Source organism: Gouania willdenowi, chromosome 15 (genome assembly GCF_900634775.1).
Source record: "Gouania willdenowi chromosome 15, fGouWil2.1, whole genome shotgun sequence".
NCBI classification, from domain to species: domain Eukaryota; kingdom Metazoa; phylum Chordata; class Actinopteri; order Blenniiformes; family Gobiesocidae; genus Gouania; species Gouania willdenowi.
The window spans coordinates 13,526,184-13,552,562 of record NC_041058.1 but is presented as its reverse complement, the minus strand read 5'-3'; the positions used below and the strand labels follow the sequence as shown (position 1 = coordinate 13,552,562).

The 26,379-nt window shown below is 40.7% G+C and overlaps 1 protein-coding gene across 6 annotated transcripts in view; it reads left to right on the top strand.

Moving 5' to 3' along the window:
- The first annotated feature begins 504 nt into the window (after nucleotides 1–504).
- The window catches only part of zmiz1a (zinc finger, MIZ-type containing 1a), a 128,880-nt gene continuing 103,005 nt past the window's right edge, over nucleotides 505–26,379 (top strand). For 3 of the 6 annotated variants that reach the window (XM_028469397.1, XM_028469401.1, XM_028469396.1), the window contains exon 1: nucleotides 505–649. The gene's annotated coding sequence lies outside the window, so the exon portion shown is untranslated. The remainder of the gene's footprint in view (nucleotides 650–26,379) is intronic. The other 3 variants (XM_028469400.1, XM_028469399.1, XM_028469398.1) reach the window with 1 other exon arrangement.

The following is a 26,379-nucleotide window of genomic DNA, read 5'->3' as shown; positions in this document are numbered from 1 at the left end:
AACCCTTTTATATTAGCCCTAACCCAGGGAATACCCTAAAATGTTTATTTATTTATTTTTCGTATATGTATTTTTAAAGGTGGAATTTGTTGTGTTAAATATGTTAAAATGAAAGAAGAAAAAAAAAAATATATATATATATATATATACCTGTATATATATATGACAAAAGTGGGATTCGAACCCACTTACGGTATATAGATACCTATTAAGTACTAGGAGACACTTCCTTACATTATCATGTTTTTTTAGGCGTGCGCAGGAGTAGGGGGGGAATGGGTTCAGGTTAAATGTCTGACTAGGCAGATGTGCGGTACTGCGCTGAGATCCAGTGCACAGCCCGGTTCCAGTGTGAAAGTCGCTCTGTATCTTTGCTCCGCGGATCCTCTGCTGTGATCCAGTCCGTGTTCAGTTTGCTGCCGCAGACCACGGCTCCTCTCCTCTCCTCTCAGTGTAAGTGAATAGGCAGCGTAATCTGACACTTCAACTTGCCGTGCTCTACCGTAGTTGATTCAGTCACTCAGTCACACCGTCTCCGCTGCTCGGGCCGTCGCCTGTTAGAAGTGCAGGGAGCCGGGGGGAGGACAGCGGCGTTAACAGCAGCTTTTTTAGGATACATCCGTAGCTTTCCCTCACGTTTGACTCTAAAGTAAGTTTGGCGCCACATTACATTACATTTCATTGTTGTTGCAAACGCGCGCGTGTATGTGTGTGTATGATGGGGTTCACCTCCCGCTGGACAGACAGACAGACAGACAGACACTACCTGCTAACAATAGGGTGACCCTACTGTCCACCTACAGCGGGTCAGAAAGGGCAACGCTGTGTGTGTGCGTGTGAGACCGGGCTGTGTGTGCTTAATACGGGGTTAATAACCGGGCTGTGCGCGGAGTGTCTCCACACCTTGTGCTACCGGCACCGGTGTGTGTGTGTGTGTGTGTGTACTGTGCAGGGTTATTACATGAATGTGCGTTTAACCGGGAAGTGGGAGTGAATGAGTGTCTGGTTTGATGCTAAGCTGAGAATGTGTGTCAGTCAGCGAACACTCAGTGTGTCTGTCTGGGGTTGTTCACTTCCTACAAGGCTATTATCGGCTACCTGTTGTAATGCAATTAGCAGACATGTCCGTATGCTGCTGTGCTGCTGCTGCTGCTGCTACTACTACTGCTGGTGCAAACACCTTCAGGTGCCACTGATAACACTGATTGTTGTGTTTACTGGATCAGTCATAGATCAGCACCACCCAGTGAGAGGTCACCACCACCTCTGTCTCAATGCAATGCACTGCTCAGGTGATCAACGTCATTCCTTCATTTGGGTTCACCTGCTCTGGATCCCTTTCAGGGCAGTGTGTCTCAAATGGGGGTACGTGTACCCCTAGGGGTACGCAATGACAACGCAGGGGGTCCTTGAGAGAGTGGTTTGATGTGGTTTATTTATTTTCATCATGTAAATGACCAGTTAAAAACAGCAACAAACAAACAAAATTAACATTAAGAAATAATAACAAAACAGTATCTTGCATCTTCAGATTCTCAAGAGTGGGAAATTAACAAATAAAAGCATTAAAAATATGGGGGTTTGTATTGTTTATTTTTAGTTAAAAATAATCATCATCATTATTGATGAGGATGAAAATGATCTTGATTAGAACATGAACTGGAAATACCAAGGGTCAGTTTTGGTTCCACACCAGGAGAGGGGTTTTTATTTTAAGTTTTTATCATTTCCGGTCCAGAAATGATAAAAAAAAATTATGGAAATAAATCTATTCCGGATGCTATAAATACAGTTTATTTCCACTTATTTACAAAATGACATTCTTTATATTGTGTGGTATCACTCGTTTATTCATTGTGCTCAATAGTGGGTTTTTTTCATAGTATTCTGAGCAAAATGTTGCAGTCGGCCCACGGGGAAACGTGGATTCAGGAATAAGAGGAAGGGGGTACTTGAGCCAAAAAAGTTTTAGAACCACTGCTTTAAGGCAGGGGTGTCAAACTAATTTTTACTTCAGGGGCCCAAATACGGACCAGTTTGATCTCAAGCGGGCCGCAGATTTTAGGTTTTAGGTGGAGGAAACAAGCACCATTTTTAAACCCTTGTGCTCTAGTTTTCAATATCAGTTCAATTCAATCTTGCATTTGATACCAATTTTTTGTGTCATTTAGATCAGTTGTTCTGAAACTTTTTTTGGCCCAAGTACCCCCTTTCTCTTATTTCTGAATCCAAGTACCCCCTTTGTCCGACGACAACACTTTGCTCAGAATTCTATGAAAAACCACCTATAGAGCATAATGATGGAATGAATGAGTGATAACACATTTTAAATAATCCCATTATAAATAAGTAGATTGAAACAGTATTTAGTGCCTCCTGAATGAATTTATTTCTAGAATTTCTTTTTAATCATTTCTGCTTATCTCCCACCTGGCGTGGAACCAAGACTGACCCTTGTATTTTCAGTTTATTTTCTCTCTCTCAAGTACCCCCTGTTGTGCCATCACGTAACCCTAGGGTTACATGTACCCCCATTTGAGAAACACTGATTTAGAGGAATTTTGTGGAATTGTTTGTGAGAAATTGCAAGTTTAGTGGAAAAATTGAGAGTTATTTCAACAGTTTGCAATTAAAAATGACTGCATTCATGTGATATTAACAAATGAAAAATGCAATTGGAAGCTCTAAAGCAGCGATTCTCAACTGGTGGGTCGCGGACAGCTGGTCAAAAATAAATACATATGTAATGTCTCTCATGTTGGACTTGTCTTTTATTTGGAGGGAAACCTTGCCTTTGACAGGCATGCTGTGAAATGCATGTTGCATGGGAAAATATATAGATTTATATGTATTTTTAAATTATGTGTGTTTTCAACAGCTATTTAAAAAAAAATGGTTGAATTCTTGAAAAAAAGTTGGTCACGATTTAATGACTGTGGCAAAATGTGGGTCCCAGGGTGAGACCAGTTGAGAACCCCTGCTCTCAAGGGCTGGATTTGGCCCCTGGGCTTTGAGTTTGACACGTGCTTTAAGGTGCATGCCCACCTGGCCACAGGTAGTGGGTCTGTGCATGTTTTCCTTTATGCAAACTAGTCTGATTCCCTGATGTCAGCTTCTCAAAGCTGATCTGCAGCAGACTGTGGATGAGCGGTTTGACTCAGCGCAGCCTTCTACTGCCTAAAGCCTGGCCAACCCTCCCCATTAAATTCCTCCTGTCTGGATAGGAGGCCCGCCTGGGCTGAGTGCAGAAAAGGGGGGATCGCCAGGGGAGGAGGAGGAGCCTGCTGATCTTTCGTGCACCCTCCTACAGGACAGATGAACTTAAAGAGGGGTGAAAAGGAGCTTCAGTGAGATGCTGGGTTTTTAGGGAACATAATAGGAATAGATCAGAGATGGGCAACTTTTATCACAGCAGGGGCCACAAAAATGTAATTTTTCCAATCTGGGGTTCGCATTGTCAACAGTCATGATAGCATTGGGACAAATTACCAATCTGACCATTAATACAGGAAACAACAAAGGGTTTGTGTGTATTTTTATTGTTTTTTATGCATTTTTTCTGCTATTTTATGTTTTTCAAATTCATTTTGTGTATTTTTGTTGGCATTATGCATGTTTTTAAAATCATTCTATATGTTTTTTCTCTCCCCAAGTGTGTTATGAGTCATTTTGTGTGTTTGTCTGTTGCCATTTTGAGTTTTTTTGTCTACTTTTGTTGTAATTTTCTATATTTTCTGTTATTAATGTATATTCTTTGTTGTCCTTTTGTGTATTTTATTGCAATTTTTGTATGGATTCAAAATGATTTTCTAAAATTGTGCTGCCATTAATGTTTTTTTTCCTCGCCTTTGTTAATTTTTCTTCTACTTTTAACAGTCATTTTGTGTGTTTACTTCGGGGGTCGCATAAAATTAGTCCGAAGGCCACATTTTCTCATGTCTGGAATAGACTCACCAAATCCCAATTCAGGCTCATGCTGAGATCTGAAGCTAAAAAATGATTTTGGTGTGTGATTTATGACCTCTAACTCCAATCCTACGCTTGTTAATATTGTCTTTTATTATCTGGCTGACAAACAATTTACATCATAATGAACAGCAGAACAGGCTTTCCTCTGAACATTCCTACAGGCTTGTGAAAGAAGCTCTGTGTTTATTGCTGGAGTATTGCATTGGATTGCAGGTGTGCATGTTATTATACGTGCTTCCTGCAAGCTGGTTTCAAAAAAATAAATGTGTAAACAGATCTTTGAATGGAAGCAGCCTCCAGTGACTCCTTCCTCAGTAATTTAAATTGGTGATGTAATGGAATTGTTTCAGCAGCAACACTTGTCAGCTGCATCACATTAATTAGTGCTGTTCAACTTTTTTCGTGTTTTTTCGTGACAAACAGAAGGAACGTTAAGTCATCTAGGTAACGCGTTGAAACAAGGCATGCTCATTCACAGAAGTTTACCCAATGAAATGTGAAAGGAAGAGGGCAAGAAATTAAAGCCATCTGCAACTATTTGAAATTTGGACGTGTGTGTGTGTGTGTGTGGTTGTATGTGTGCGTTTTCTTCCTTCTGTTGTCCCTCCTGGGGCCTCTCTGTAACCAGCCAGCCAGTCAGCTAGACTGCGAGACAAGACAGAAGAGTGTCTGATTCACTAAATTGGCTAAAGGCTCCAGTAGACTCACTTTGAAATCAGATTTGTGCGTTTTTAAAGGCTTTTAACGAGGGGAATGCAAGCATTGTACAAGTCTCAAAGACAAAATGAGAATAGGAGATATTGCTGGAAATACATACAGAAGTCTTTAACAGAGACAGAAAGTAATAAAGATGGATAATAATAATATTAAATTATATTTGCAATGCACTTTACATTTGACACCAAATCTCAAAGTGCTACATTGGACGACAGAATTAAAAACAGTACAACACAACATATATTAAAAGACAGGACTAAAAACAAGCATTCGCTGTTTTAAGTCCTTTCTTAAATGCATCCACCGTCTGCGGGGCCCTGAGGTGGTCTGGGAGGGGGTTCCACAGGCCCTGTCGCCCATTATTTTGAACCGTGTCCTCGGCATGACCAGACGGTGCTGTTGGTGGTTGAGGCGTGTGGTGTGAGCAGATCAGTGAGGTAAGTGGGGGCCGCACCATGCAGACAGTGATGGGTGTGCAGGAGGATCTTGTACGGGACTGAATGGGGAGCCAGTGCAGTGTACGGAGGATGGGGGTAGGATCAGGACCCTGGCAGCACTATTCTGAACATACTGGAGCTTTTGGAGGCTCCTGCCAGGGATCCCGATGAGGAGTGCATTACAATAGTCCAGCCTGGAGGAGACAAGGGCGTGGGCAAGCTCCTCTGCAGCAGGAAAGGAGAGGGATGGGCGCAGTTTAGAAATGTTACGGAGGTGAAAGAATGCAGTTTTGTAGATGGAGGTGACATGACTGTCGAAGGAAAGGTGGGGGTCAAATTTAACCCCCAGTTTTGTGACAGAGGGAGAGAGGGGAATGGTGTGTCCAGAGAATGAAATAGAGGTGATTGACGAGCAGCAGAGTTGATGAGAGGTTCCAGTTTAAATGGCTTCTGTTTTTAGCCATTTAGCTGCAGGAAGTTCTGACTCATCCATGCCTTTATCTCCTCCAGGCAGGAGCCGAGGCGGGCAGCCATGGCAGAGTGGAAGCAGGAGGGAGTGACATGGAGATAGAGTTGTGTATCGTCAGCATAGCAGTGGAAAAAAATTCCATGCTTGCTGTGGACACGACCCAGGGGAAGCATGTAAATGGTGAAGAGGGTTGGATCGAGTACGGAGCCCTGGGGGACCCCACAGGTGACAGTGGGTCTGGATTTTGCATCCCCCAGAGCTACATACTCGGTTCTGTCAGTGAGGTAAGAAAGAAACCATTGAAGGGCGGTGCCAGAGAGACCTGTGTAGTGCTGGAGTCGATGCAGGAGGAGGTGGTGGTCTACAGTGTCAAACGCAGCAGAGAGGTCGAGAAGAATGAGGAGGGATGTGGAACTGGAATCAGAAGCCATCAGCAGGTCGCTGGTGACTCTGAGAACTGTTTCTGTGCTGTGGAGGGAAAAAAAATAGATTGAAATTTCTCATATAGCCTGTTAGATTTGAGATGATTATGGAGCTGGGTGGAAACAACTTTTTCAAGGAGTTTGGAAATTAATATGAGATTTGAAATTTGTCTATAATTTGACTGTGGATTAGGGTGCAAGGTGGGTTTTTCATTGATCATAAGACGAGCTTTCACTAGTAAACCTGATCCACCATGAAAACTAGTAGTCACGGCTTTCATCCTGGCATTTTGGATTTCTGAACAGATGTATTTTCCAATCTCATTCTGTGGATCTGACATCCATAAAGAACTATCAAAGAATATAATTTTGTCTGATAGAGAAAATAAATCATGTTCTTTTGATACACATTGAACATTTTCTTCCTTTTGTTGATGTAAAGTAGCTATAACACGTTACTGCCTTTATCTAAAGCTCTAACAGGCAGTGAGGTAACACTGATTAGAAGTTCATAGAGTGAAAAACATTTATTCATGTCTAGTTAATTAGCTTTTTGTGACTCAACAACTTAAGTTGCACTGTTTGTTGGGTGTTTGCTGTGCACAGCTGCATCCCTCTCAGTGCTAAGAACCTGGTCAACGGTAATCAGTGTTTTGACAGCCTGACATTTAATCTCACTGTTCGTGTTGTCTGAGAAGGCCTGTGAAATTCTTGCTGCCTGTTCACTTGACACACATTCTTGCAATCTGGTGTCTCTCCACGAGTCCAAACCCACCCACTGGTGTCCAGAGCAGGAGCTAGTCTTTGTTACCCTCATTCTCTGTCACTCTCTTTCTGTCTTCAATGTGATTCATACTTGGCAGTATTTTTTTTAATCTGAGCTGAGCCTTTGTTTCCAATGTGCCTATTTTGGTCTTTTTAATAAGGGAAAACTTATTTTACCTCAAAGCTTCTTCTTTTTTTTTTTTTTTTTAAACAAAAGGCTTGTTTTAAAACTAGGGGCCCTGAATGGATCAAATTGATGTTCAATTTGAGCTGAAGTTGTGCCTCTGTGTCAGATGCCTCACTGCTTTTTAAATGGTGTAATTCAACCCATGGGTCTGCAGTTAATCTCTTCTCACTTTAAAACCTGGTAATTGTGGTGTAAGCATTACAGAGGGATGGAGGCAAGCAGCAGATGTAAGTTATCCTGCTGCAACTGACAGAGACGATACCAGAACAAAGCACAACTAGAGAGAGAAGCTTCATATCAATATGCATCTCAGAAGTTTTCAGCTTTCTACTTATGTGCACTACATACCACAGTTCAGATTGTAACTGTTAGAACTGCAATTGAGAAAGGCTAACAAGTCGAGTCAAATAATTTCGAGCAGTTCATTGACATTTATATTAAGCATTATCATTGTATGCTTGGTATGTTGCACTTTTGACACGATAAACTTTGTCATACACTAGGAAATAGAACAGTGTGAATGTAATTTTTAATGCAACTCTAAGTAGTGGCACCTTGTGCCATGTGTTTGATATTAACAAATCACAAACAATTGTCTCTGTACTTTCAGTGTATCCTTAGGTTCTGTAAACATCAGGGAGACAAAGTCCTTTAAGTGCTTTTCTTCACTGAGTCGAAAGTGAAAAGAAAGATCAGGGAGGGGAGAGAGCGCAGAGAGAAGTTTGTGGTCTGTCACTTTCTCATGCATGTTTGATTTAATGGTTTTGGAGGAGTGAATTCAAGGCAACGTCACAATGGCCACGGCCCACCCGTTGAGAGACCTGGCCCCTTGAATCATAAATGACACCACAGCTTCCACAGGAACAATTTGAGAGTCCCTCGTCGGAGGAACAAATTGTTCCCTCTATCTTTCCTTTCGCCCACCGCTGCCGACTGCACTCAAGACTTTTCACCAACGCTAGCAATTACCCTCACTTCTTTTCCTAATGCTGATGAAATCCTCACTGAGCCAGCCTCGGCCGCACTTGTGTTTGAGAGAAAGAGGAAGCTCTAGAGAAGAAAAGAGATAGTATGTGTGTGAGTTAGTGGTGCTGGTGTGTGTCTGTCTTGTAAATCCTGTTTAAGCTAAACAAAGTCATTGTAGTCATCCTCCAACGGTGTGTCCTGTGTGTGAGTGTGTGTCCCTTTGTGCGCTGTCTTCTCTCTCCTCCTCTCTCTCCATTTACCCTCTACTTTGTAAGTACAGTTACTAATTAGTCACCTCTCCCTCTTCATGCTGTGTCAGTTGGTTTATACTTTCTGATCTGCTGTGTTTGCCTGGTTTCCCCTGATATTGAACCGAGAGTCAGCATGAACTGGAGCCTCCTTCAAGAGGTCTTCACACCTTAAACAGTATCCCACATGGGCTCATTTGCCAGACAGGCACTCACAGGCAAAGCCTTGCTTTGTCTCTCGCTCTTGTGCTGCTTGAGTTCCTATCTGGTATTAGACTAACCAGTCCGACAGTGCGCAGTGACTGCTGTGTTGAGTAAGTAACCTGTTATGTTCCCATACGACAGCTGTGCTATATAAATGGCGGATTCCAGGTGATAGGAATTAATTTCCGACACACTTTAGCTATCCTCCACACAGCGTGTTGCAAATCTTTCTCGCTTGTAGGCTACAATGAATCATTCTCCAAAGATAATTCACCACACGCTGCGTTTGTCATATCATTTGTGCTATAAACATTCTCCTGTCTATTCGATACCGTGTGCGCTGATGCTGACTTTCTGTTGAAGGTTGCATAGGAGACGGAGAGCGATCAATTTGTCTCCAACATGGCCTGCGGGGATACAAACTTCCTTGTTTTCTGACAAAGTAAATTAACTAGGATTTACTCATGCGAAAGGACAACGTTTATTCTTCGCCTGCGATATGAGTTATGAAGGCTAGACGGAGTCATACAATATCTGCCCTCAAATCACACTGATGCTCACACAAACAAATACAAGCAAGGATAAGATGATGTCAATATTGAACAGTGGCTTTCATTTTTTTGTTGCAGGTAATAAACAACAAAACGACAGTTCAGTTTCAAGGTCATAGCAGACATAGCTGTTTTTCTTTGTCTGTTATTGATGCCTGTTGTGGAATGGCTTTCCAACATACAGGCATATTATTGCAGGCTTCTCTGCTCGGCTGAAACAGTTTCCTTCCCTCTTTTTGACATTAATCTGCGACAGAAAAAGTCCATTACTGTGCGCTGTGTGTTTGCCCGCTTGGTGCCCTCCCCTCAATTGAGCCAAGCGTTTTTCCTGCGTTCTAAGGACTGACGTACTTTTTATTTCCCCGCCTGGGTGGCTCAGATAAAGGGGCATATTTTAAACTTCTGTGTGTATACACCGACTGTGGAAAAAAAGTAACAAAAAAAAAAAAAGCCAGGTTGGTGAAACTCGGCCAGGCTGTAGAGGGAGAGAGGGGAGAGAAATGCGGAAACAAATAAAGACAAATTATCTGAAGGCTTGAATTTGACATTATTTAATAGTGACCTCAGAAAATTGTCTCGTAAATGGTACAAAGTACAATATCTGGGTGCTGACCAATGGGCTGTTTGGATATCTCAAGCATAATCTGATGTTGTGCTGCAGATAACCAATCGCTGCTGTTTAGCAGAGGTCTATAACAGAACAAGGCTAATGTGTTCCACAACTCTTTCTCAGTGTGCCCCTGTTGTGTGTCCTTCCTGCAAACCAAAGCCAGGGTGGAAGCTGTCGTTTATCATATCAGTAATGAGACTAGGGTAATCGTGTGTATTCCGGAGACAGCAATGATACACTGCTTGGCGCTAGCCAGAGATCAGCCTCTAAACAATGTTTATCATTGTCTCCCAGGGCTCTTTAATTATCTGGCAAACAATATTGACAAAGCAGCGAGGGTCCCTGTGTTTTAAGGAGGCTCAGTTAACAAATATGTCCGAGAGTTTGCCAAAAGTAAAGTGATTGTTCATACTTCAGTGGAAAGAGTGGCTCGCTGTGTTGTGAAGGAAGGTGAAAAGGTGAGGAGGAGGCTGAGGATTTTAACAGATCCACATCTGAATGAATTTTTCTTTTCACAGCTAAAAAGAAGGAAGAAAACACAGCCTAATATCAGTATAACTAGAAGAGAGATGGTGTCTATAGAGGAATGTTGATCTCTATTCAATTTTCTCTACTTGATTTGATTAAGGTTGGAATATTTTGCCATCTGGAGAATTGCCATGGATTTATGTACCAACATGTTATGACTATCAGATAGTAGGTAAATATCTGTTCCTAATAAAAATCTGAAAAAGGAAAACAATACACATGTGATTCCTGCTGAAAATCAGCATGAAGTATTTGTCAAATAACATTTTGTGTATTTAAAAACAATACTAAATCTGATTTCTGCCACTTCCCTGTAATCAATAAAATAGGTGGAAGCATCTTCAGGTAGTTTTCTCCGTGGGTATATTTAGCAATAAAAAGCAATAGGACTTGTTAGGAGCTCCTCCGGTATTTTCATTTTCAACTTCCTCTAAATTATAAACAGTAGGAGCAAATGCAGCACATATCTGCCATTCTGTCATACACTGGTGTGCCTTGACGTAGTGGAAGCTCAATGACGTGTCGACATTGTTAAGAAAGACGCACGTGAGGATATCACACGTTTCCTGTCTGGCTCCAGGGGGAGGGTCAGCGTGTGTACACGGGGAGGGCGATGTAGGCTTTCTCATTGGGAGGGGTGGGAGGTGGAGATGGCTGTTTGTCATGTCACAGCTTCACCTGCAACATCTTGTGGCTGGTTGCACAATGATGTAGGTCGCGTCTGAATGGAGCAGGTCTGTGTCGGCCTGAGCTGGGCAACAACAACAACAACAACAAATAGCACACAGATTTTTCTTCTTCTATGCACCAACAACACATTTACACTAACACGTATATTGCTTTTACTTTGTTCAATCTCTCCACCTATGTCTCCTTGTGACTGAAATCACTTTTGGTTTTTCACAGTTTTTTGTACGTATGTGTATGTTGCCAGGAAATTGTTGTCTGCCTTTGAGGGCGTGAGAGTAAGGGAAGTGGGGGAAGCAGCGGTGTTGGTGGTGGTGGTTGTGGTTTAGAGTGAGGTCCTGCCCTGATTTTCTCTGGAATTCCTTTGTTTTTGGAAGCTAGAAAGGGGAAACCAAATCTTGCGTAGCCTGAGGGTCTCTGCTGAGGGTTCCCCTCACACATCGCTCTGCCACCATCTCTTATGGTTTCAGGTTTGGCTCTGTTTTTAAATCTTGACTCAGCATCCAATGTGAAAGTGAAATTTAGATGCTGTCACTCGCAGTAGAAAAGTTGTTCTTTGAAAATGAACAAGATGTTGCAGTTTTTGCATTTAAAAAAAATATTTCATTTGCAATCGTTATCCTGTTTATTTGTGTTCCTTCAACCAGAAGATTTCACCTCAAACTTGCATCTTATAATCCAATAGTAATGGTGTTAAATGTGTACAAAGGTACAGAATCTCTATTTACTCTGTGCCACAAGTTTTCCGTGACCAGATCTATATTTGGTTGGCTGTTGCTTAAAATAAATAACTTTCACAAAACATAGCTTTCCCCCATAATTTCAAAGTGGCTCGTGTTGAGTTGGGGGTGGTGGGCTTGTAGCCTGCCCCCATTTAGCTACCCTCATTCTTTCAATGTTCCCCCATAACAGTGGGTGGGTGGAGGGAGCGTTCATAGAGAAGAGGTGTCAGAGGAACAGGAGAGGGGCTAGGAGGTCTGGTCACATGAGCATTAATGGTGTTCTTGCTGGTTTCTTTCAGGCTGTCACAGTAAATCTGTTTGACTTGTCACTTTCTAAATCATTATGAAGGCTAAAAGCCTCTCTATTGGATTGTGGTGGAAAGGGGAAAGGCAGCAGGTTTCCTTTGTACCTCCTTGACAATGATGATAATCAAGTTTGTTTCTGGCCATCCTGCTGTGAGGCTATAATTAGCTCTGTACTTCTCTTTTCTTGTCATCATGTTCGACTGTTGTACCTTGGAGTAAAAGTAAAAAGATGGGAGTCTTTTTGTGGAGGTCACAGGGTGCACTCATGAAACAACCAGTGTTTAAGTGTATGTATGTAGGGGTTTATTCTTCACTGTCTCCTTTGACTGATTTTAAAAGGACGACTGGTACTGATTTAGTGCATGGTATGTTTCCTGTTCCGACTGCAGGTCAGTCAGGGTGAGAGCAGTTGCCTGAGGTATGCTTGAACTTGCAGTGTCAATTTCTAAATCAAATAGCTCGCTGACTGACAGGAGAACGACAGAGTAGATCTCATCTCAGTGATAAAATCTATGGGGTGTGATGTCTGATGGCAAACTCTCCTTTCACTCTCTCTCTCTCTCTCTTGTTTCTTCTGCCGTTTTTCCCCCTCCTCTACATTTTGTGCCATTCATCTTCCCCATGCTCACCTTGCTCCCTCTTGTTTTTGCTGTGCCCTTCTCTTTCTCTTTGGTGACTCTGCCAACTGTGTTCATGGCTGGAACAGAGCGCCAGGGCACACATCTGTCGCACAGTGTCAGAGATCTGATTTGTGCCGCGATGCATCAGGGTCACTAAGAGTAGCAACAACAAGTCCAGACACTGTTGGAGATGATCCGAAAACTCCTTCTCTGCGTTTTTGTCCTCTTTTATTTAATCCAAATTCACATCACTCATTGCAACGAAGGATTGTGACAGCTAAACAAGATCTTTGTGCCTGGGGCAGTGCTATTAATGACAAAAACAATGTCAACAAAAATAAAATGGTATTAATTGGTGCTGTTCGTTTTTGTTCAGACAGCTTTTTTTTGATTGACAGCGTTGGTTGTTGGCCAACTTTGTGAAAATTACCGGCAGCATATTGATCTTGCTTTTTGTTACATTTATTGGCGTCATAAAGTTTATTTTGTTTCCCACTAAACAGGTGAGTTGATGCCAAGTGGCACGACTGGTTACATCTCACTGTCGGTGCTCTTGCAATACATGTTTGTGCAAATCACTCAACACTAAATATGATTTCTTTTCTTGACATTTACAGATCCATTTTCTACCTTCCAGACTGCCATTTGTTTCTATTCATTCTGCTAAAATATACAATGTAATTACACAGGCTTCAATTATGTACTTAATTTATCACAATATATTGAGTTTATAGTTGCTCTTAAGTCATTTTTATGAGATGCAATGATGCTGTTGACAGCAGGGTAAAAATATCGTCATCCTTCTGGTGCATTTCAAGAATCCACTTCTGAGATAGGAGATGAATCTTTGTACTGAGCGAAACAACTACATTTGCATGTTTTTCGCCATCTGTGTTTATTCACCATTCTGATTTGATTTTCTGACAACTCAGCTTGACAAAGCAGCACTCTCTGAGCTTTCAACTGTACGGACTTACAACAATGGTTGCTGATTGCAATTTCCCTGTTATACAATTGAGATCCTGCAGACGGTGGTGAACTCTCTATTAGGCGTGTAATCTGTAATAATTGTGAAGTTAATTTTAATTTAATATTCTGAACTTTTGAGTAGTGAAACTTGTAAAGATATGAAGCTTTAACTTCCCCCTTTGTTTCTACATTTTGACTTGGTTAGACTTGATTATAACTAAGATTACACTGGATAATCTCTAGGCTGTAATTTTTAGTTCTGTTAGTGCAGTTAATTCAAAGGACAAAGCAGGGAACACCTTTCAAAGACTATCAGTTGAGAGTCAATTTAGAAATAAAGCACTTTTGCCATTGTTTTTGTTTTATCAGCATTCTGGTCAGTGTTTGCCACTGGTGCTAAAGCTCATGTGTATTCATAATGTATCTAAAATCTCCGATATAAGCATGCCAATATTTAATTTGTTTTTTATTGGATTTATACAGGTTATTTTTCAGGGTCTTCTTTTTAGAAAAAAAAATATTTTATCCCTTTGTGGATTATTATATTTTTGCTTTTATTAGATTTATTGAGGGTATTTTTCAGGGTTTTCTAATCTATTTTTTTCTTCATTATTTTATTTATTTCAACCGTAGAATATTCTTATGTTTAAGGTTAAAATTTGTAATATCACTTGATCAAGCCTTTTCTAATATTCCACCCCAAATAATGTGTAATAAAAGTATGTAAGATTCTTGCTGATCTTGAATCGAATCGATAGTACTATCGACCAGTATGCAAGGCTGCAATATCGGTATCGTATGGGAAGTGAAAAAGTTGTATCGAGACATCCCTCGTGAGGTGATTTTATTGAAGAACCACAAACAACACACCAATGACACATTTTATACAACTGACTATTAAAGGGATCCTCCACTGTTTTTACAAATGTGGCCTAAAACCTTCAAAATGTCCTCATTAGAAGATCTATGCCTAACAAAACGCATTACAGTAGGAGTGTGACAATATCTGGATACGGCGATATATCACAATATTTTTCCGCACGATCGATTATCGATATGCTCTCGTTAAGTATCGATTTTTTTTTAATCGCGAGATTTGTATCGCGTATCGTATCGTGAGGTACCCAGAGGTTCCCACCCCTACATTACAGTATTTTGCACCATATTCATTTTATTAACTTTTTAAAATTGGACTACTTTCCATTTTTAAGTCTTTCCACCGCCATGTTGAAATGATGTCATTGATGATGCCAATCGCCCCTTTCAGTCCATTGAGTTCTATGGGAGGTGAAGCATTCAGGATCATTTAGCAGCTTTTTCAGTCAAAATGACCACTTGTGCTGCTTTGGGTTGCTCTAAAAATCAGTACAAGTTAAAATTGCTTTTAAAACAACATTTGAACCAGTCTATGAATGTGTTAGTTTAAACAAGTGTCAGTGTTGGTATGTTTAAACTTGGAGCACAATTTAGAAAAGGTGGTCTAAAATTAAAACAATTTGTGTAGAATATAAAGATCATTTTTTCCCACGGTTTGTTCAGTTTGAGCTTGGCCCTCTAGCATTAAGCACCAGATGCATCTAATACGCTTTGATGCAGCTAATGTAATGAGTCAGCAGAATTACAAAGTAATGTGTGTAACATTTAGATGAGCACTAAATAACTTAGCATCATGTTTACGTTGAATCCCTGAGATGGAAATCAAGCCGACATTTGATGAACAGCAGACACAAGTGTTCTCTTCTGTTCAACACAATCCACAATCTGACCTTGTGACCCTTTGGTAGCAAACGCTCAATCTTCCAGTGACTCTTTGATCTCAACAGAAAGAAATGTTCAACCAGGGTAAAGATTAAGTGTTTGCACGCTTACGTGTAAAAAACAAGTAACTTACTTATACACATTCATTAAGCAAATGTGAATTACATTGCTATAGCCAAAGCTCTCAATGGGCATAAACTTCATATTTATTGTCACTAATAAAATTTGTGGGATATTCAGGAATGTTGGCAGACTATCGTTGGACTATGTATTGATTGTTTACATGTAATTGGATTTGAAGACATTTCACTTTTATATTCTTGTTTTTTAAATGACATCAGGATTTCTAAGCAGAATAAAGTTTAAAACTGTGAATGTCGCCAATTATCAACTCTTTTATACCCTCTCGCTCACTGTCGCCAAGGGGGTGGGGCTTCACTGTAGTAGCACTTACACTGCCAAATCTCATATATTGAGTAAAATGAACACTTTTGTTCACTTTACATTTATGACATGAATCAAAGATTTCTCCTTTTGATGTAGAGAATTCTTAGTAAATGCACGTCGTTGGTGTTGAATGACAACAGATGAGTCTGATGATGTACTCCAGAAACATAGGTTGCCGTTCCCTGGTTTTCCTATCTATCTGGATGATGACATTAGAATCTGTGTAGTGATGAAGCAAATCATTTTAAATGAAAGTTATTAATGACTTTTAAATTGTAAAATCGTGAATCGACTTCTTCCTAAACCCTATTCTGCAGTGACGGACGTGTGTATCTCCTTTGTGTTTTAAAACTTGATGCATTCTGCTCCCTTTTGCACATTGAGCTAAGGTACTTCATCACAAGTGTGCCCAGGGTCTTCTCCATCTTCCTATTTTGCAGCAGCCTTGAAAAGCTGTTTTACACTGACAGGCAAGGTTGGCCCATGGAAACTGTGCGGTGGGTGCGGCTGTGGCTGAGCACGGCTGTCAAAGGTGGCAGGAGAAGTAGAAGTAAAAGTGGGAGAGACGAATAAAGAGTGTGTGTGTGTGTGTGTGTGTGTGGCTCTGCAGCTCTGATGGTGTACCACCCGCTACTCAGCTGTAGCTACAAATCAAACACAAGTGAGCTGCTGCTGGCACTGCGCCACAACACTGATCACTGGCACCCAGCACAGTGTCAAAATCATCTTGATGGGTAATTACGGATACTCGAACATATTCTGCCATCATGTATTCACAGCACTTATGGAGTTCAGATGTTTTTCTACTGGTCTGCAAATGAAGATGTTGCACAGTTTTGGGCAAATGTTCAGAAGTTTGTTTATCCCTGAAACTCAGGACATTTTGATTGACTCTGTAGTTTAAATGTGTGTTTGTGCATCTTTACATCCGCACTCAGGGCTGTGTGTAACCTTGTGCTTGATTCAAAGGTTAGTGCCAGTGTTTTTCTTTTGGCTCTTTTTAAGCAATGCTGATGCAAACAGTGTCCTTTCAAGCAGCAGACCTAGAAGATTTAACAATCCAGACAAAGAGAAAAAGCTTTGAATAGTTTCATGTACATGGTAACACCAGACTGAAAGCAAAACACTCTGACTGACAAGTGGCTTTTCCCCTGTGTGATTTAAACATTTGGAGTCTTCTCATTAACCCTCATCACGAGCAGGAAGACCTCTGCTGAAATGCCTATATTTATACTTAGATTGGGAACAATTTTGTAATTTGTGCTGTTATTATCCCATTTTGCAAAAGCTCAAATGAAAGGAAGAGAAACACTGTGTACCCTTTGATTTGGATGGGAACGTTTGAATGTGGGTCCTCCACCTTCAAGAGAGATTTGATACTTGAGGGGTTGAGTTTTTTTTGATGGAAACTCCATTAATGATTGATAACAGGAGGAGAGCTGTTATCTCTCTGCTCCAGCCCTATTAAATATTAAAGGTTCTCTCCTTGCATTTTGGTGCCACAAAAAATATCAGTCCCCCTCTTGAAATCTCAAGTCGATCATATCTGTCAAAGGAATTAAGGCTTTGTATTAATGCTTTTACATTTTCTTCATCTATGGTTTGTTTCTCTATTCATCACAAATGCTAGTGTTGTGTGGTCTGTAAAGTCATACGAAGTTGCGATTGTGATTCATTTTGTGTTTGTGTCAAGAATCCTCTATGCACACACGCCACGTGTCGAGATTGATGTTCAGGTATTGAATGAATGGTTAAAGTGATGCTGGAGATTCTTGTCAGCCACTGTGCGAGATCGTGATAGTGTAGCAGTGGAAGTTCTCTCCAGCAAAGTGCTTATTTGAACTGCATGGAGACAAGCTGACAGGCCTGCAGGCTTCTGTGTGTCATCCCCAAGGTTCCCATCAGTCCTTACAACCAGAATTCTAGCAGAAAGCCCAACTGTACTTCAACACAGGGGACGTGCTTAGGTCTCTAGATTGCATGTGGCAGTTGCAGAGCAGATTCCTCGGCCACTCTACTCGAAGTGCTCCAAGTCAGCTTTGAGGCACGCAAGAGTCGACACCTTGACATCGCTTTGAGTGCATGTGAAGTCTTCACAGGCCAAGGTAATGATTATTGGCTTACATACATGCAGAGAATGCCTAGAAGCACTTTTGTTGAATGCTGTTGTGTTTTTGCATCAACTGAGTGACACACTCATTTACTGGTGTCAATATTCCAGTTAGTCATTGACTGCAAATGGAGCCTAACCTCTCTGGGTGTGCATTTTCCAGTTCTTAACAGTCTTGCATTCTTAAATGAAGCTTCTGGAGTCAGCGATCTGGATGCTTAAATAAAATGCGAAAGGCAGTGACAGTAAAATGGCTAAAGATTGCAACAATCAGGCAATAGCTGTTCTAATTCATGTGCTTATCAGCATGGATCATCACCGTGGCGACGCAGCATGTGCTACCCTTCCTATGTCAACACCAGCATATTTACAAAAGCTGTTTCCTGTTAGCCATGGCTTCTGTCCTGAAAGCAGTAGGCCTAGCAATGGTGATGCAGTGTGATTAGATTTCCAGATGAAGATTAATGTGACCACAGTTAATAGCACAAAAGCATAAATCACAAAGAAAGAAGTTGGAAGCATTCTACTTGACCTTTTGAGCAGTGATGATGATGTTAGAGACACATCTACTATTTCTGCCTGAAGGGCAGTGTGCTTGAGCTTGCAAAACATTGTTATGAATGCAAAGTGTGGCTTGCGTGTTTGGGTAAGGGGTGGGCCGGCCAAGACTGGGATGCGCTCTGCACGTATGAAGCTGTCATGCGTCTCATGCTATAAAGTGGAGAAGAGTACGCACTCATGCATGGATGCTCATGCATGGAGCATTGACACCTGTCTGTCTGTCCGTGTGACATCTCTGTCTGTCTTCACACCACAGCAGGTTATTAGAATGGGTCTATGGCTGTCACTAGGGATGTAACGATACCTAAATATTGTTATAATCACGGTATTAACCTCATGGTACGATAATTATTGTGGTATTGTAGGAAAGCTCACGGTTTTACAGGAAGGCACACAATTTACAACAATGCTAACAATAACAAGAATGATGACCATTAAAACATTCTTTTCATCATTTTGACAGTATTTATTGTCATACTTTTACATTCATGGCATTAGCAAGTAGCAACTGAATTCTGCCTACTAACAGATACAGATTGTTTAGGTAAAGTGCAAAAATTCAAATCGAGTCAGGAACACTCTTAAAGGCCCAACAAGTATAGAAACAACCTAGTAACAATAAATAAAATAATAATAATAATAATAAAAAAACAGCCAAAGAAATCAAAGTAGTGCAAACTTCCTTATTCTGTGTTTAGCTTAATTTGAGGTTTTTCTAGAGAAAGATGAACAAGTCAACATTTGAGGTTAGACTACACTAGCAGTGTTTGCATATTGTCCACCTTTTCTCCTTTATGGTTTTGTTGATGCTGTGAAACCAAAACGTCTCCACTCCTCTGACTTGTAGCCACCGCATCATGCACGAGTTCTTCAAACTCTGTTTCTATGTCGCTCTGCTGCTGCCTCCATCCACCATGTTTCCTTTCCCCTCTGACCTCGCAAACGTCTGCACGCCATTGGCTCAACCGCCTGTAACCTATGGCAACACCGCAATGCATTATGGCACTTGTAGTTTACTCTAAAAATGTCCGCTACAGCCAACAAAAAAAATAAATTTTAAGCACAACGGCTCATTATTTTATATCATGACATAACCACGACGATATTGAACCACTTTTAATACGGCGGTATGGGTGCTGCCTCTGACAGCGCTGCGTGGCAAACACAACCGGCCCTGGCTCGGGGATTACTGGCTTCTGCCTTTTCTGCTGATGCCTTTCTTTAGGTTATCCTCCCCAGTCAGATGTACCCACATTTGAATTACTTGGCTGATGTTGTCGAAAATCTCCACCTGCATACAAATGAAGGACAAAGATGCCTGTGCAATGTGCGCATGGAGCGACTTCTTCACTTTCTTCCAGTCTCCTGTGTTTCTCCTCCTGCTAGTGGCTGTAACTAGTTATTTACATGCTCTGTCACTTACTGGGAGGAGTGATGCTGATGGGTGAGGAGGCTCACTAATCCACTCTGCTGCTGTCATTAGAGAGAAGCAAACAGACTATTACCACCTCCTCCTCCTCCTCTTTCTGCTCATCATAAGCCAACCTGAACATCACACTCTCTCACACACACACACACACACACACACACAAACACGTATACGTGCACACACGTACACACGGTTGAGATGGAGAGTACCTCTTGTTTCTCTAGCACTGCTTAGTGGAGCTGTGCTTTGTAATTGATCCTGTTTGGTATGTTGGGAGGATGGGGAGAGGGAGATAGGGCAAGGGAGGCAGGCCTTAAGTGTTGTCAGTTTGCTGCATTAATTTTTCAACCATGGCCAGTATGGCTGAAGGGACGAGGAGGGGCGCGTTGCGGAGGAAACAGACTGTTCCCAACGCTGCCTACACTCTGCGCTGTTCGTCAGTGCAAATTCTAAAAAAAGTTCCTCTGTGAGACTCAATTATGATTCAACCGATGACAAATGTGTTTTCCTCTGTCTCCCTTTCCTTCAGCCTCTTTTTTTCTAGTCCAGCCGATAATAGACAAACCTCACTCTGTACTGTCTAATCCGAGATTCAACCTCACGTCCCTATTCACGAGTGATGTCAGTAAGCAGAGAACAATTATAATGTGGGTTTTGTCGTGAGTAAAATCCTACCAGCCTATAATTAGTTGCAATGATGTACCAGAAATGGTCAGAAGCATTTGTCATTCTGGTAAATATAGTCAACAATCTCCTCCACGAGTCGTTAAGGAGTGCTCACCACCACAGAGGACGTCACTGCTGACAATTGTTACAGATATGAGTCATAATATCTTGCCTTTCTTTCAATATGTGACACAGTAACCGAAAACAGCTTTTTTCTGTGCTGTGAAATACTTCCATCAGGTGGTTAGTTTGACTGTGTTATGTACGTTTGACAGTTTCCTCCTCATTTCAAGCATTAAAGTTTTCCAGTGCTCCTCCAAAATGCATGGATGGAAACTGTTGCGTTTGGTGTCACAGGGATACAGTATATGTTGGAAATGAAAATCTTTTTTCAAATCTGAGACATTGGAAGGACATCAAATTGTACTGCTATAGCAACAATCCTTTAGTTGGTTAAATATTTGATAGTGATGCAGTTTTTGCCTGCTGCAGGTATGACTCGTCATAGACTGTTAGTGATACTTTCCAATTTGATAAACCAAAGCATTGCTGTGTCTTGACTTAACCATCTAAAGATTTTCCTTTAGATGCTCGTACTCGGTGTAATTGTTCGAAGGAATAACTTTGTACGTCAAGATTCAAAAGGGGGTTTCCCTTTTATACAAATAAACCCTAGTTTTATAGATTATTATTTGTATTCACCACAAATGTCTAAAATGTTGGTGGGTTTAATAAAGAAGCACATCAAACAGAAAGAGCAGGTTGAAATCTGAGATTACTCTTTGGTTGATTACAACCAGTGCCAGGTCTCACTTGGGGGAGTTCTGTTTGTTTTCTACTGTGTTGTCCTGTTCAACAGGTGGGTTTTCCCTTTTTGGTGTGAGTTGTTTCCCTTCTCCTACTACACCCCCACGTCCTGCCTGTTTTGCTAGCCAGGACAGGCCTTTACGCCACTCCAAAAGTATGATTGCATTCTTGCGCTATTCCACCCTCTCCTTCAGAGCAAAAGCCCTCCGCATCTCCCTCCTTTTTCAAGTGGAGGCTGCTGACCGCATTTCCACTTTGAAGATGTAATCTTGGAAAACACTGAGACATCTTTGGGCTTATCGCAAATGTCTTCAGTATGTCAACAGGCTGGCCCGCTGCAGAGCAGCTCAGGCCGTTTAAACGGTCGGCTGTGATGACAGCCAAGGAAAATGCTGCTCTCCTGAGGTAATCGGTGGGTCAACTCCACTGACTCCATTCAGGACAGAACTCCTACTGTTAAAAGTTGATGCTAACGCACACAATGGACTGATGCATTTCCCCATGTGGCAGGGCTGTGTTTCCCAATCAGAGGTAACAGCAGGTGGCAAAGTGTTTGCTAACAAATGGGGAGATTTATTCATGCCACTGTAATTTCAAAAATTGTAGTTTTAGTAAGCCATCGCAGGAAGGTGAGTTAGTGTTTCCAAAGTAGAAAATAAGTGAATTAACCTTGAAACGGATCTTTGTGGATAATATGAGATGTTGTTTGGGGGCATTTTAGGAAGAGTAGGTGTTTTAAAGTTAAATCAGAGAGATGCTGCCATGATAACGCATTCATATCATAATTACCATGTTAATAGCTGAACCAGCAATGATGTTAACACCAAGCTGCCCTCTTTTCTCACCAACATGCTGCCTTGTGTGGGCTGCTGCCTGCTTTCTTTGTCCCGTTATCCGTGTGTTTTCCTCTTTTTAGCCAGTAGCAAAGTCTACCTGCCAAAAATGTAAATATTGTTTCGGTGAGATGAGGCTTGAAGATAGAGGACATGCTTGTGTCATTGTGGGGTAGTGGCAGGCTTTGGTGTTGCTCTTGGGAGCCGATTCAAACCACAGACCTCATACTCTGTCTAAAACAAAAGACCGATCTCAGTGGGGATGTTTTAGTTATTGCAAATGATCCGTTTAATGGAAATTCTTCCCCAGCTCTCTCACTGTTTGCATTTAAACAGGAGGAAATAAGAGTGGATGATATGAGAATGGGAGAAAAGGGATAGACCACTGGGGAAGAAGAAACACTTGACCTGATTGTTTTGGGGGATAATGGTATTTCTTTGCTAATTTTCTCCTGATAACTATCTGACATCTCATAGTAAAGTGTTTTATCTTGGCTGGAGGGAAATGGCTTCGCTCACTCACTGCGCGGATCGATTTCAGAGTTTTGCTGCTGCTTTAAATCTCGTTCTTTGGTTCTTAAAGCGCGTTTATTTGCATAGAGGTAATCAATTACATATATTAGGAGCCAGCTTTTAGCTTCCCTCGCTCCTTTTTTCTCACCTCTTCAGATGCAGCTGCAACTTCTCCATCCTTCCTTTCCTACCTAATATCCCCTACTACTGTTAGCTGTACAAGGATCATTGATTGTTTTTTGTTTTTTTTTACTCCACTCCACCCCGCCTCTCTCTCTCTCTCTCTCTCTCTCTCTCTATCTCTGGCTCAGCAGTCAATAAGTTGTTTTAAGACACTTAAGAACAGCCCTACCTTTGTTAAGGAGATGAGCTTGGCTTTTATTGCCACCCTGCTTCCTTTGGCATCAGTAATATGGTGCATACAAGTATAAGAATAGGATGTGTGAGAACACACAAACTGGTCTTTCTGTATGAGTAAAGCAGTCACTTGTGACTTACATTTTCTCTTGGAAGCCAAAGTAGAATTTGTGTTAAGGGTTTTCATTTTTAACCAAACAAATTCAGCTGAGTGTGTCAGCATAACCAGTATTTTATTGACTAGATTCTTAGAATGACTTTGTTCTGACTATTGGTTTATCCTGACAAGCAGCAACATCATTAGATACGATTGCCATAAATTAGGGACTAAGTGTGATTCATAACAATGTCAGAAACGTTGCCGTTTAGATTTAGAGGTGCCAATTTTGTCAGTGTCACACAGCTATCTACATGCCCTCACCAGCCCACACACACTAAGAAGTCACGGATACAGACACAGACCTCATTCAACACGATTAGTCTCTTTGAGGATTTTACCGCAGCTTCTCATATCCTGGATGAAAGAGTTCTGACAGCGGAGGGGAGGGGGGGTGAGAAGCGGCAGAGTCTGCAGAAGATTCAACGACGCACTCAGCTTTTTTTTCTTTTTTTTTTTACTGCAATATTCACCACATTATTAAGGAACACATTGCTTTGTGCTGTGTTGCTCTCAACACCATCTGTAGTGTGCCGTACAAGTGGTAGCAATTTACTTGTTATCTCCTGTCTCTTACCCATTATTGCAAGTGAAATTCGATTGCAGATCTAAATGTTCTCGTGCGCCTATAGTTTCTCATAAACGTTCTTCTGTGATTGCTCCCTCATAGTTTACATAGAGCAGCTATGAATATACTCAGTAGTTATCCTTTCCACTGGAGTTGCTATATATGAAGCCATAGAACAATTAATTCTTCAAGTTTGCTATTAAACTGCAATCCAATCTATATTGATATCTGTAATTTATATGGTTTTAACTACCAAAGCTAGCCACACTGTTTGCACATTTTAAGAGGGTGTATTGGTATTGGTAATATCTGGGTAACGTCACCCTAATAGACTTACCTGTCAGCTCTGTACAGGGCATAGTGCCTGTAAATTACATTTGTCTGTGACACCTGCTCAACCCCCTCCTCTTTATGGGTTTCTTATTCCCCGTCTACTCCTTTTTGGCCTCAACCCAAAATCAACCCCCTCTTCCCATACTATCCCCCCATATGCTCCTTCAATCCTCTTAGTGAATAAAGGCAAAAGCAAGCGATGTAACCTATGATGGTCTAAAAATCATGATGCATCTTCTTACCCATATTTATACACAGTAATATATAGATATATTTAGCTTTTTAAAAGATTCACAAAAACCAAAAAAAAAAATAGCTGTTGAATTTGGCCAGTTTTGCTGTAATAACTGTTTAATTTTATTAGATCAATATCAGTGCAATAGGATAATCAGTGTCACAGTCTGCTGGTAAATTGAAAGTTGTTGTGTTGCCAACTCCTCAATGAGGAAATTCACCAGAGACTGTCAGAAATTTTTATTTTTGATTATTTGTTCATTGCCTAATTAATCACTGCTGTAGCTGAGATGAATCATATTGTAGGAAAAAAATCCTAAATAGGTGTAAAACTGCAAACAAACTGTCTTTTGTGGATCTTTTCAAAACAAAATGTGCAACAAGGCGTTGCAGATTAAAACACGACAGTGCACAATAAAAGAATTTACGTTGTAAAAAATATACAATGAGGCAAAATTGGTTAAGTTGTTGTTTTAGAAAAAAAACATGTTGGCTTAAAAAGAACAAAAAAGTTCATGAAAGCAAATAAAACTTTGGTCTGCGTCTCTGCTGTGGATTGAGTGATAAGGCTTTGATGGTTGAACTAAAGCTCACATGGATGTGAAGAAAGATAAAGTATTGACAATAACATCAGTTTTGAGCTGCAAAGCTTCCTGTCAGCATGTTATAAAACATTGTAAACAGCCGTTAAAAATTACATTCCAAAACTCGGTTAAGATCTTTTTGCTGTTTGTAATTGCACAGATTTTTTTATGCTTTATTAAGATAAAAAAGATTAACTTGTGAGTCTCGTTTGGCTAGTCCAAGATGTTTAGGGCTGTTTACGGTAATAAAAGAAAAGAAAATTCCATTCTAATCGTTTCCTTAATCTTGTTTCAATGTTTTTTTAACAGAAGTAAGAGTCTAGAAAACGTGTCGTTATCATTAACACGCCAACATGCCGATGTTTAGAACCTGCTTTGTTATCTTTGTGTCGCTTTTAAGCTTCTGAAATCTTTTTTGCTTGTCAGTGCCAGGATGTTACAACACAGTCATGTTTACTTTACATTTTATTACGTATTTGTTCCTAAATCAAAGTACTGTGAGAAGAGGAAACCAAACACTGCCCTCACTCTAATCCAGCCCACGAGAAGATTTTGTTATCCCACAGAATTCTGGCAAATTACATTGCAAATACCCAGAAAATTTGTTGCAAAGTTGAGGAATTTTGACCAATGGGATTTATGCACGCAGGAACATGATGTAATTTCCACTGAAATGTCAGGAATGCTGTTTACTTACTGCGATCACTGAATGCTACTACTTTGCTATGCTAGCGACCTCACCGCTTGGTTTAGTCAATATTTGCCTTTTATTATTGCGTGTTTTAGTTGTTGTTGTTGCATTGTTTTACTATTTGTCTCCCCTTACATATAATACGACATGTAAGGGGCCACCACTGCTGTGTGCCGCTCTGCACCTCCTATTATGTGTCCCACGTAACTTTACATTCAAGTTGAAAAGAATATATGATACGAAAGTGTATATTATTTATATATATTTTATTTTCCAGGCTATCTGTGAGCAGGTGTAAACTGTGGGATGTTGCAACTGTCAGAAGTGGGTCACCAGTTGACATTGATGAGAAATAATGCTTTGTTCAGTTAAAATAAATAAATATATGTGAAACTCTTCTCACAACATCACTATATTTGTGTATTTACAATAATTCGGTCGCAAGTTAATATGAGCTCATAGTGTCTGTTTCGCTGAATACAATACATGCGTGTGCTGTGATTAAACCTGTGATGGGATAGCTGAATTTATAAGGTGTTAGACACTCGTGGGACACATAATAGGAGGTCAATGAAAGTGCGCAGCATAAATCTCAATGTGTAAGACATCTTCCGCATGATGTTCAAGTGTGTTTTTGTCATTTCACTGGCTTATGTACAAACAATGAAATCACATCTCGAAAACATGTTTAGTCAGAGGTACGGTGTTATTCACTCTACAGTAACTTACTGTAGCTTCTTCTTGTGTAACTTTTTACTTGTCTGCACATGCTGTCAAAGGTCAACACTACAAGAAGTGCAATCATTATGAGACAGCAATGCATGTTTTGTGTAACTTAAGGTTAAAGCGGGCACAAGTTAACATAGTAACTCTCCAGTATGTACGCTATTTACAGATTTGATTAGACAGCTGATCAGTGGCCGAGTGGTTAATGCAGCGAACGTATGGATTTAG